The sequence below is a fragment of the Macrobrachium nipponense genome, chromosome 25 (assembly GCF_015104395.2).
Source record: "Macrobrachium nipponense isolate FS-2020 chromosome 25, ASM1510439v2, whole genome shotgun sequence".
Classification (NCBI taxonomy): Eukaryota; Metazoa; Arthropoda; class Malacostraca; order Decapoda; family Palaemonidae; genus Macrobrachium; species Macrobrachium nipponense.
This window is the reverse complement of record NC_087214.1, coordinates 78,678,271-78,688,729: the sequence shown is the minus strand read 5'-3', so window position 1 is coordinate 78,688,729 and position 10,459 is coordinate 78,678,271.

Genomic DNA, 10,459 nt, shown 5'->3' with positions numbered 1-10,459 from the left:
GCAGGCGCCCATGCACCCAACTCGAATAGTTAAGCGAGCCAGAGAGTATTACAATAAGCTTTAGTCCTCGGAAAGACCCTGTTACCATCTTCGCGAAAGAGGAAATCAACACCTATCTCATGACTTTCCAGAGACCACAGTATGGGATGTTCGACTTGTTATCAAGGAAATGACGAAGGGGAAAGCACCGGGACCAGATAACATCACATTGGACCTAATTAACAGATGCTGATGAGCCAATCCAAGTCAAACTGGCACGACTATTCGATGAACGTCTGAAGAAGAGCAAAATGCCAGAAGAGTGGAATAAAGCCATCCTCATTCTACCGTACAAAAAAAGGTGACCCCGGGACATGAGCAACCAACGACCAATCAGCCTCCTTAATGTTATTTATAAGATCTTCACCAGAGTTATCACTAATCGAATTGCAAGTAAGCTTGATGGAAATCAGCCAAGGGAACAAGCAGGCTTTAGAAGAGGCTACTTCACAATTGACCATCTACAAACAGTAAACCAGATCATTGAGAAAACAAACGAGTATTAAATCCCACTAGTAGTCGCACTTGTAGATTACACCAGTGTTTGACTCGGTCGAAACTGAGGAGGTCATGTCAGCGGTGGAAGAACAGGGAGTTGACTCAGTCTACATCAATGTCCTCCATCACATATGTGACCATGCACCATTATTTATTCGCCTCCACAAGGACTCAGAACCATTCCAACTCAAGAGAGGAGTCAGACTAGGTGACACAAGCTCACCCAAACTGTTTACTCCCTGCCTGGAGAGAGATTCCGACAACTCAACTAGCAAGAAAAAGGAATAAGAATAGATGGAGAATACATAAGTCACCAATGATTTGCTGATGACCTCATTATCGTTGCCCCCACCAAAGAAGAGCTTCAACAAATGCGCACCGAGCTCAATGCAGTAAACAAATCAGTAGGCCTCCACATGAACTTCCGTAAGATCAAAGTCGTGAGCAACAAATACACTGAAAATGCAGATGACATACTTGACACTGAAAATCAACAAATTGAGGAAGTGGACAACTACATCTACCTTGGATAACGAAAATCTCTACATGACGCCTCCAAAGAGAGCGAAATAAAAAGAAGAGTAACCCTCGGTTGGTGGGCGTTTGGAAGAGCCAGGACAGCGTTAAAAAATAAGATTCCCATCATCTTCTAAAGGAAAGTTTATGATCTGTGTATCCTCCCCACTGTCATCTATGGGGCAGAAACTTGGAATCTAACAAAAAAAACTTTCCTTCAAATTACGAACAATGCAGAGGGCACATGAGAGAATTATGTTAGATCTAACTTGAAGGATAGAAAAACAGCTAAATGGATACGTCAAAAAACTAAAGTAAAGGACATCCTTGAAACCATCCGTAAGTTCAGGTGGAACTGGGTGGGGCACATTGCCAGGATGGACAGACAACAGATGGACATCACGAACAGCCTTCTGGACACCCCAAGGAGACACAAGAAACCGAGGGAGACAACAACCCGATGGTGACAATGGACTAGACCAACATGAACGACAGTGGCACAGAGCAGCGCAGGATAGAAATCTGTGGAGGAACCTTGGGAAGGCCTTACATCCAACGAAGGACTTTTGAAGGCTGAATTGATGATGATGATGATGATATGTGTGTCTGTTCATAAATGTGCATGAATTTCAGAAAATCCCGCCATTTGCGGATTAATGTCATGATACCTAATGCATGTAAGATTAATTGTCGTATTTCTGTTAATATATCCCTCTCGCTTTTTCCCTTCTGAAAATAGTACTACTACATGCTTTCAGGTACTTAGGAACAAAGGCAATAAAAAGGAGAAATGTAGGATTCTGAAAAAATAGGGATGGCTAAAAGAATGGAAGACGAGACTACCGGACTGGAATAGAAGGTTCGAGAAGAAAGTGGAGAATGGAAATCAAGCCACCTGTGAAGGGTCACGAACAGGAATGCAAGTTTCTCGCCTATTTTCTTTGGCCACGCCTTGTTACTGTTAGAGCGTGTTTACGTTTATATGGGTGTGGTGGTGTCCGCAAGAAGGGCAAGAGGAGAGAAGAGTAGAGAGAAGAGGATATGAGAGGAGAGATAGAGAGAGAGAGGAGAGGAGAGAGAGAAGATTACTAAAAGTGATTTGTTTTAACTATTCAGTGTCTGAACCTCTCCAGGACAACCAATATCAATCACAGTTACAATGCAAGGTTTCTTATGGAGGCTCTCGGGAAGATTTTACATTACTTTTGTTCCTTTGGCGTTTCATGGTCATTATCGTGAATGGAATACATCGAACTGCGTCCCTGTCCATTGACTTAAGATTTTTTTCTTCAACCTCAATCAAGACACTCAGGTGTCTAGTTTGAGACTAACGATTTTAATTATATGAAACACATGACGAAAACATCAGTTACAGAGAGTACTCTCGTGAGAGGGTAATCGTCTTTTACTTCGCGCGGTTTCCTCGTTTGTCATGCCTGTTCTTCCTACCCGGTCGATTTTTGGTTTTCCTCTTCCTTGTAAATGAATGAACCTTTCCTTTCAACCAGTCTCAGGCTCCGAACTATTTCAGAAACATTTGAATGTGTGAAAAGCTGAGGCACCATAAAATTCCCGAACTGTAAGAACCCTGTCTTGTCTGTGTTTGGTAGTACCTAAAAAGACGAGTTCGCCAACATCACTCATTGTCGATTACAAAAAATACAACGACCTGCGTAATCTACGAGAAAGTTGTCATTTATTATCTTTATCGGTTAACATTGTTGACTTTCTTAACAGCATCAAAATAATATTTGTTTGTTTTCTGGATGAACCTTCTGGTTGCTATAACTGAATATTTGGAGATTAAACACGACTGCATTCGTTGAACGGACCCATTTCATTATACAAATTCTTCTGAACAAACAAAAAATAAATAAATAACATTTAAATTTGGAAAGCTGCTAAAAGCGGTTCTTAGAACTCTGTAAAATGAAGCAATATTATATCTTTTTAATTTTTTGTTTTTGGGTTTGGGAAAACTCTCTTATCGCGAGAGTATATATAATGACTTTCTTATAGGTCCACAATACCTAAAAAGAAAGTGTTGCGAGATTCTTTGTTGTAATTTAAAAACCCTTTAAAAACCTTACAAAGTTTTACAAAGATGAACCCAGGGAAGCGTTTCGAAAGCTTTTGTAAAAGGGTTATCAAAATTATACACTAACCCGTAAACGTTTTCGTTATTATTGGAGGACCCTCTCGTAAGCCTTAATTATCTTCTTGGGCTTGGGGCTCTTGAACGTATAACCAAATCAGTATAAGTTTTTCAATATTGTACCGACTTTCTTTTGAACTCTGCCCTTTATACTGGGGCATGCTATTGATTGTGCCAACCCCGTTTCCCGGTAATTTAGTTTGTTGAAAATAGACACGCGAGCCCATAATGGACTTAATATATTTGAATTTTCTTGCAAATTAAATACTTGAACAAAAATTTTAACACGAGTTTTTTGGAAACTGAAAGAGAAAGAATTAGGTGTATCATGAATGATTGATCTTTCTATCCGTCTGTCTACAACATGGACCCAGGAAACTTACAACCTGAATAGAACAAAAGGAAACTGTGGCGGAGGGTTTGAAGACTGACTCCAGGCCAACTGCTGTCCAATTTGTTCGGAGGCCCCACTGAACATTTTATTTATTAAAAAATTTAAAAACGAAGCTTGTGTTAGCAATTTTTTGAATAAGGAAGCGGGAAGGGTGGCTGTTTGGTTACAGACGCGTGGGTTGAGATAATGGGTGTAGTAAGGTATAATTTTACTGTGGTGTGTGTGTGTGTTGGTGTGTGTGATATAAACAGCATGTGTCGGACTGGGTCTAAAAATTGTGGTGGACCAGCTGAACACACGGGGGCGGGGAGGCCTCTTACCTAACCCTCATTGATACCAAATATATAACAACCTTTGATAAGTCCACCACTAAAGACAAATAATTTCTAACATTTTTAATTACTCACTAATAAGTGTAAATCAAGTAATTTTCCATGGGTTTCTTATGCGTAAAAAGTTAAGTATAACCTTAGTTTTGTTACCAGTACCACTGAGTCTGATCAACAGCCTTTCTTGAGGGCTGGTCCGTAAGGATTCTGATATTTTTTACATGTGGCTAGGAAACCAATTTGGTTTCCTCATGATTCCAGCGTTGGCAGGCCGAGCCGGGGAATGAAACTTGGGTACCTCACCGGACTGGTAGGCGCAGGCTTCTTATATGTGAAAGGGGTGTCCCACTTGCCATCGGGGTGAAGCTGGCAACCTGGCCGGCCAGTGCCTCCACTGGATGCCATTTGTAAAGGGAATAGGTAGTTGTGAGTATAAGTCCTGGAAAAGGATATACAGGCACCATAGGCAAAATAAATGGAATGATGTGATTGTTTTAAACAGGACCGCCGCAGAAACACCTACCTTTTTTTTTTTTTTAAAAACTTTTTTAAATAACCGGATTTTTTTTTTTTTACTTTCGAAGAGAAGTCAGTTCGCAAGCAGAATGGGAAGGTCACCATTAATCCTCGGATCATTCAGAAAGTCAGGGAAAACTATACCTACAAGCCGTTGAAGACAGGAGTGTAAAATGCTATACTTTTTTAACAGGAAAGTAGTGAAAAGACATAGTTAACGCTCCATGGATGATGCAACAATAAGGCTAGCAGAAAGTAAAGGCCCTGAATAATCCCGAAAGAAAGTGTGTGCGAGAGAGTTGAAGTGTGTTTTGGTTTTGTTTTTTTGTTTTATGTGTTTTTTATGGGGTTTGTTTTTATATTTTGGTGCATGGAACCCAGTGGTTATTCAGCAACGGGACCAAACGGCTTGTACATGACTTTCCAGAACCAACGTCGAGAGTGAACTTCTATCACCCATAACATACACATCTCCTCACCCCTCGTGGGAATGCCTAAGAATCGAACTCCGCTACTACCGATCACTGGCCACTGAATGATGCTGAGAGTGGAGGAGTGCTGACAAGGCTTTTTCCATTTTTTCTTATACATAATAATAAAAACACATGGAAGTTTAAACAGGTTGGTGCTGGCCACGTAGACCTTCCCCACTCACCCCCCCCCCCCCTTTCCCCGGCAGTCCCCCCAACTCTTCCCTCCCTCAACTTTTTTTTTTTTTTTAAGAGGAAAGTATTCTTATTGAGCAACATCAAATGGGGATATTTCTGGAATTGACTCTGTGATTTCCAAGAGCGGATATTGTGGTAATCCTTTTCTCTGTAAAAAAAAAAAAATTAATTAACTTTTTTTTTTGTCCAAGAATCAATTTTGTTCTACGAACGGTTTTTTGAACATCAGATTCACTGTTTGTTATTGGGTGATAATTTACACAGACCCCAGACATAATATCTACACTAGAGACCTGCAAAAGGCAAACTAGCCAATTAACATTGCAGTCAATATGCCAAGAAAATCCATCAGAATTTTGAAGTCACTATAAACTGTCTGTATCCTGGATTTAGACACTGACTGTTACCACACACACCACACAACACCACACACACCCATAGGATTTAGACACTGACTGTAACACACACACACACCACACACATACCAACCAACACAACACACAACACATATATTATATATTATAAATAATATATATCTATATTATTGATTAATTATATCTATTATATCTATATATATGACTGGTAAAAGTTGTTTCTGTAACAACATAATTCCATCTAATAAAAGGGAGCCCATAAAACACCAAAATTGTAGAGAGAAAACGTTACTATATTTCAGAAGTCTGCTGTCCATCTCTCTTCATGGTAATATTGAATGTAGAAAAAGTTTACAGTAAAAGGTTGGTATTTATACCAAGCGATTCGTTACCCAAGTAAGCCAATTTATGTCACCCCCGCTGATAATCTTTCCCTTTTAATCTTACTTAAGCGTTGGTTTTTGAATGAACACTGCGTCGACGATGTCCGATTGTCCAATTCCCGCCTTTTGAGAGTGTTTCGTTAACCTGCTTCTCTTTTATTAAGGCCGAATTTCCCATCATTTGACTTCTTGTACCAGGCAGTTGCTCGCTATAAATTATACCGTGACATATTCCAGTTTATTCATTGGTTATGTTCATTTATATGGTTGAAAATATCTGAAGTTTCTGTTGTCCATACCTAACTGACCGTTTGTGTTGTATTAATCTCTGGGGAAGTGATTTAACCTGTAAATCCGATGGTAACGATTGGTCCACAGTCCTGGCATGGGATCCTCATATACCCCAGAGTCCTTTGGCGATGTCCTTTATTGTTGGACGTTAATCAGGGATTTGGCTAAGGTAATTTTGGGTAGGTCAAATGCTTAGTGTCAACTCGTTAACTTGAATCACATTTTCTTGCGGGGGGTACTATATGAGTAATCGTAACTATCTTCAAAAATGATATTGTTATGGTTACAATCAAAGTTTCATACATTTACCTTACCTGGCGAATATATAGACATAGCGTAATAGCTTCCGTCGTCCCCGAAAAACATAAATTTCAAAGATTTCGCACAGCCCACTCGCTACAGGTATGGTTTCAGGTGATCCTACCGGGCCTGCCCTGGGCGGCAAGGGACTATGGAACCTATCCCCTGTTTTCTATCCATATTTTCTTCTCTTCCACCTGTCTCCTCCGGCGGGGAGGCCTGGGTGGGCCGTTTTCAATTTGTATTATATCTGCCACAGGTAAGTATTATGAACTTTCTTGTAACATAATCAACATATCATTTTCATACATCAACTTACCTGTCATATATACTACATAGCTGAATTTGGCACCCTTATCCGGTGGAGGGTAAGAGACGTCTACTATATGGAATTAGACAGGTAAACAACATATTTGTTGTAGGTTATAAATAAAACCTTGGGTTCCTACCTGATAGGTTGGTATACCTTCGTGGGTGTTTGCCTCCCGTAAAGGGGGGGTAGTCTGCATCATCTCTCAACAGAAAACTTTAGCGAGATATATGATCTATGGCCCAAAAGAAAAAAGTTTCTTGTGGGTCTGTGCCATGGGGTCTTATCCGCTTACCTACTTCGCCAAGAGCCTGAAAGGTGAACTTTGTCAAATGGTGCTTGATCTTACTTAATGACAATTCACACCTTATGCAAGGAAGTACACATCACCAATCCCGACCAACCTGATCCTAACCATTTTTATGTTCGAACTAAGGATTGTTTCCGAGTTTATCCCGCGAACTTTCTTCACAACAACCGTAACTCAAATGCCACCTACTAGCCCCACCCATACATAATTTTCTAAAAAAAAAAAAAAAAAAATTATACCTTCATGCTGAATTACGAAATATGACCAAGGCTTCTCTTTACTGAAACGAACGATGTACGGCCGCCCGTGGCTAAACCAAGTCCCTCCATTGTTCTAAGAGACTCCAGACCGCTATCCAAAAAGAATAAAGTATATACTTTAAGGGATTGGTTGTGCGGCTCCCGTTACCCAGAAATCCGTATCCTCCCCGCCGATACGAAAGGAGCCCCAGAGAAAACACTTCCTCATATGTCACAGCACGAAACGTCCTTTTCCAAGTAATGAGAATGCAATACTGAGTTTGCATCTCCAAAATGTCGTATCTATGATGTTTTTCAGCGACCATATTTCTTTATGAAAAGTCGAGAAAGACGTCGCTACTTCTGCTCTCACTTCCATGAGCTTTAAACTTTCAACAGTCCGCAACACTGTTCCGTCAAGAACAGACCTTATGCGCGTCTTGGTAATGACGTTCCTCCTCAAAGAATGCCAGAGGCATTCTTGGAATCAAGTCATTTGTTGGGTGGGGTCTTTTTACCGTGCGCTACCAAATAGACCTTTGTCTAGAGCCTCCATCTGATGCTTTATTTCCTCTGAATGTAGAACTTTTAGCGAGCTCTTACACGGGCAATAGAGTATCTTTGTCGCTTCTCTTCCTTACAGGACTCGATATGCATGCCTTTGACCTTCGAATGAACTTAGGCCCACAGGTATTCGAGGGATTCCTCATTCTTAAGCTAAAAAAACAGGGTCTTAAACGAGCAAATATCTGGAGTCTCCCTTGAAACCTACTTTATCCTGCAGAGCCATTGTATTCCACTAACTCTCCTTTGGCCGCGTAGCTAAAGATTCAATAAGGAATAGGCATTTTTCTGGTGATGTCTCGAAACGAAGCCAGATGAGGAGGTTCGCAATTCTTTCATATGAAACGAAACTTGAGAACCTCACGTCTAGGTTCCCAGTTTCGGAGGGACCGGTTTGGTTCCTTCCGGTTCGACTTTGCAATGTCTCAAAGGACCCTTATGGCGAATCGTGGATAATCTTTTATTATCTGCCGATCTACAAATTCCTGCTATTCCTGAAGACTGCCGAAGATGCATACTTTCTGTATCCCCGTTTTGTTTTTTTTGGTTGGTTTTTTTTCTTTATTGTGGATACAGCTAGATGAGATCGCTCTCTTCAGGAATCGAAGGAAATCAGCAATTTCCGGCTGATAGAGGTAGTGGAGGAATGGACCCACTTGTCTTAGTTCTACACCCCACCTTCTAAAACCTTCCCACTTTGACTGATATACTTTTCATATGTGGAGGGTTTCTGGCGGTGCTCTCTGCGATCGCGCTTGCTAACGTTCGCGAAGAACCCTCGGCTCGCTCATGGACGGAGTCCTTTTTTGATAGTCGAAAGGCAGTCAGAGCGAGAGCGGGGAGGTTTTGAAATGATACCTCCTTGAAGTGTGGCTGTCCTGAGAAAGATCCATCCCTTGCTTGGTAGGGTGATCTTGGGAAAGTCTAACGATCCACTCCTACCACCTCCGTGGAACCAACATCTTTGGGCCGGCCAAAAGGGGGCTATCCAATGTCATCCTCGTCTCCTTTTGACTCCACAAACAAACTTTTTTTAGGTACTAGTCCCAGGATTTTGAATGGAGGAAAAATAAGCATATACGTTCTACGCGAGACCAATCTAGCAGGAAGGCGTCTACCAAAAAAAATAAGATCTCTTTGGGTCTTCCACGACCGGGAGCAAAATACTGCCAGCCTTTTTTGGAAGATGAATGTTGGTCGAAGAGATCCACATGAGGTTGTCCCCCGACAGAAATCGACCAGAGAATCTTGACACACCTCCTCGTGTAGGGTCCACCTCTGTATGCAGTACCCTGGTTCCCTCCTTCTGAGTCTGTTCCCGCGCCTCACATTCTTTACCTCCCTGAACGAACCTTCGTCAGAAGGGAGATTTGTTTTCCTGTGAGAGCGTCCAAAACGGCCAAAGGGTCTCTCTGTCAAGCTCGTAAGGAACCGAGGTGAGTGAGGTCCTCCTCCTTGTTTTCGGAAGAAATGTGGTGCAAGTGCCGGTTGGTGTTGTCCCGCGTTTACTTGCAACTACTTTGTTCGACCCAACCAAGAGGTTCTAGACTCTTCCAAAGCCAGATGCACGGCGAAGAGCTCCTTGCAGTTTATGTGCCTGAAGACACCTGCCCACTGGTTTCCCAGGTGCCTGACCACCATTCCTTCGAGCCTAATGTTGCTCCCCTCCTTTCCTTTCCTTACGACCGTCGGAGTACAACACTAGGTCTGGGTTTCTGGGTTTTCTTATAGAGATCCCTTTTTTCCTTTGTTCTTTCTTTCGATGGGGGCAACCACCTATTCCATGGTTGCGGTCTTAATCTCCCCACTGGAATGGGAAATGGCGTCCCTGAAAGTTGTCCAGTTTTTTCCAACTCCAAGGACTTCTTGGATGAAGAATTGAAGCGACGGTAAATGAAGTCTTTCCTACGGGCGGAAAACTTTTTGTTGAGCGCGGAAAATGGGTCCCTAGAAGGCTCAACCATTCCTCTCGCCGACTGTCTTGTTCCTTTCCTTAAGAAGAGAGCGACCTAATCTGCAAACCTTTTATGCTATTCTCTCTTGCGAAGGAATACCTCGCCAAAACCCGCCCGAGAATCCATCTTGAATCCCCGCTAGATAGACTAAGTTCTGTCTGGGGGTCAGCTGCAACATTCTCGGGTTTCAGACGGAGCAATCCCAACGCTTTCTTTGGATCATAGATTCTAAAGTTAACCTGTCAGGTCCTCCAAGCACTGTCCTCTCTGACTGCCTGGCCCTGATGATCCATTCGTCCAGATGACATAAGATATTTTACTCCTTTTGAGGTGGAAGGCGACCTCGCCCACATTATTCTTCAATTTCAGGCCCTTGTGAAGTACCTGAGGATCTGTGGACAGGTCCGAAATACACGAAGGCCTCTGAACTGGAAAGATCCTTCCCCCCGTTCATGAAACCTGAGGTCCTTCTTGTTCTTCGATGAAGGGGGGTGGATCGGGACGTGGAAAATTAGGGCGGTTCCTTGGAGATCTAGAGACACCATACCAAGTCTCCTTGTCGCAATGACGTCAAGGACTAGGGCGAAAGTCTCCATCGGAGTGTTCCTCCTTTCCGAA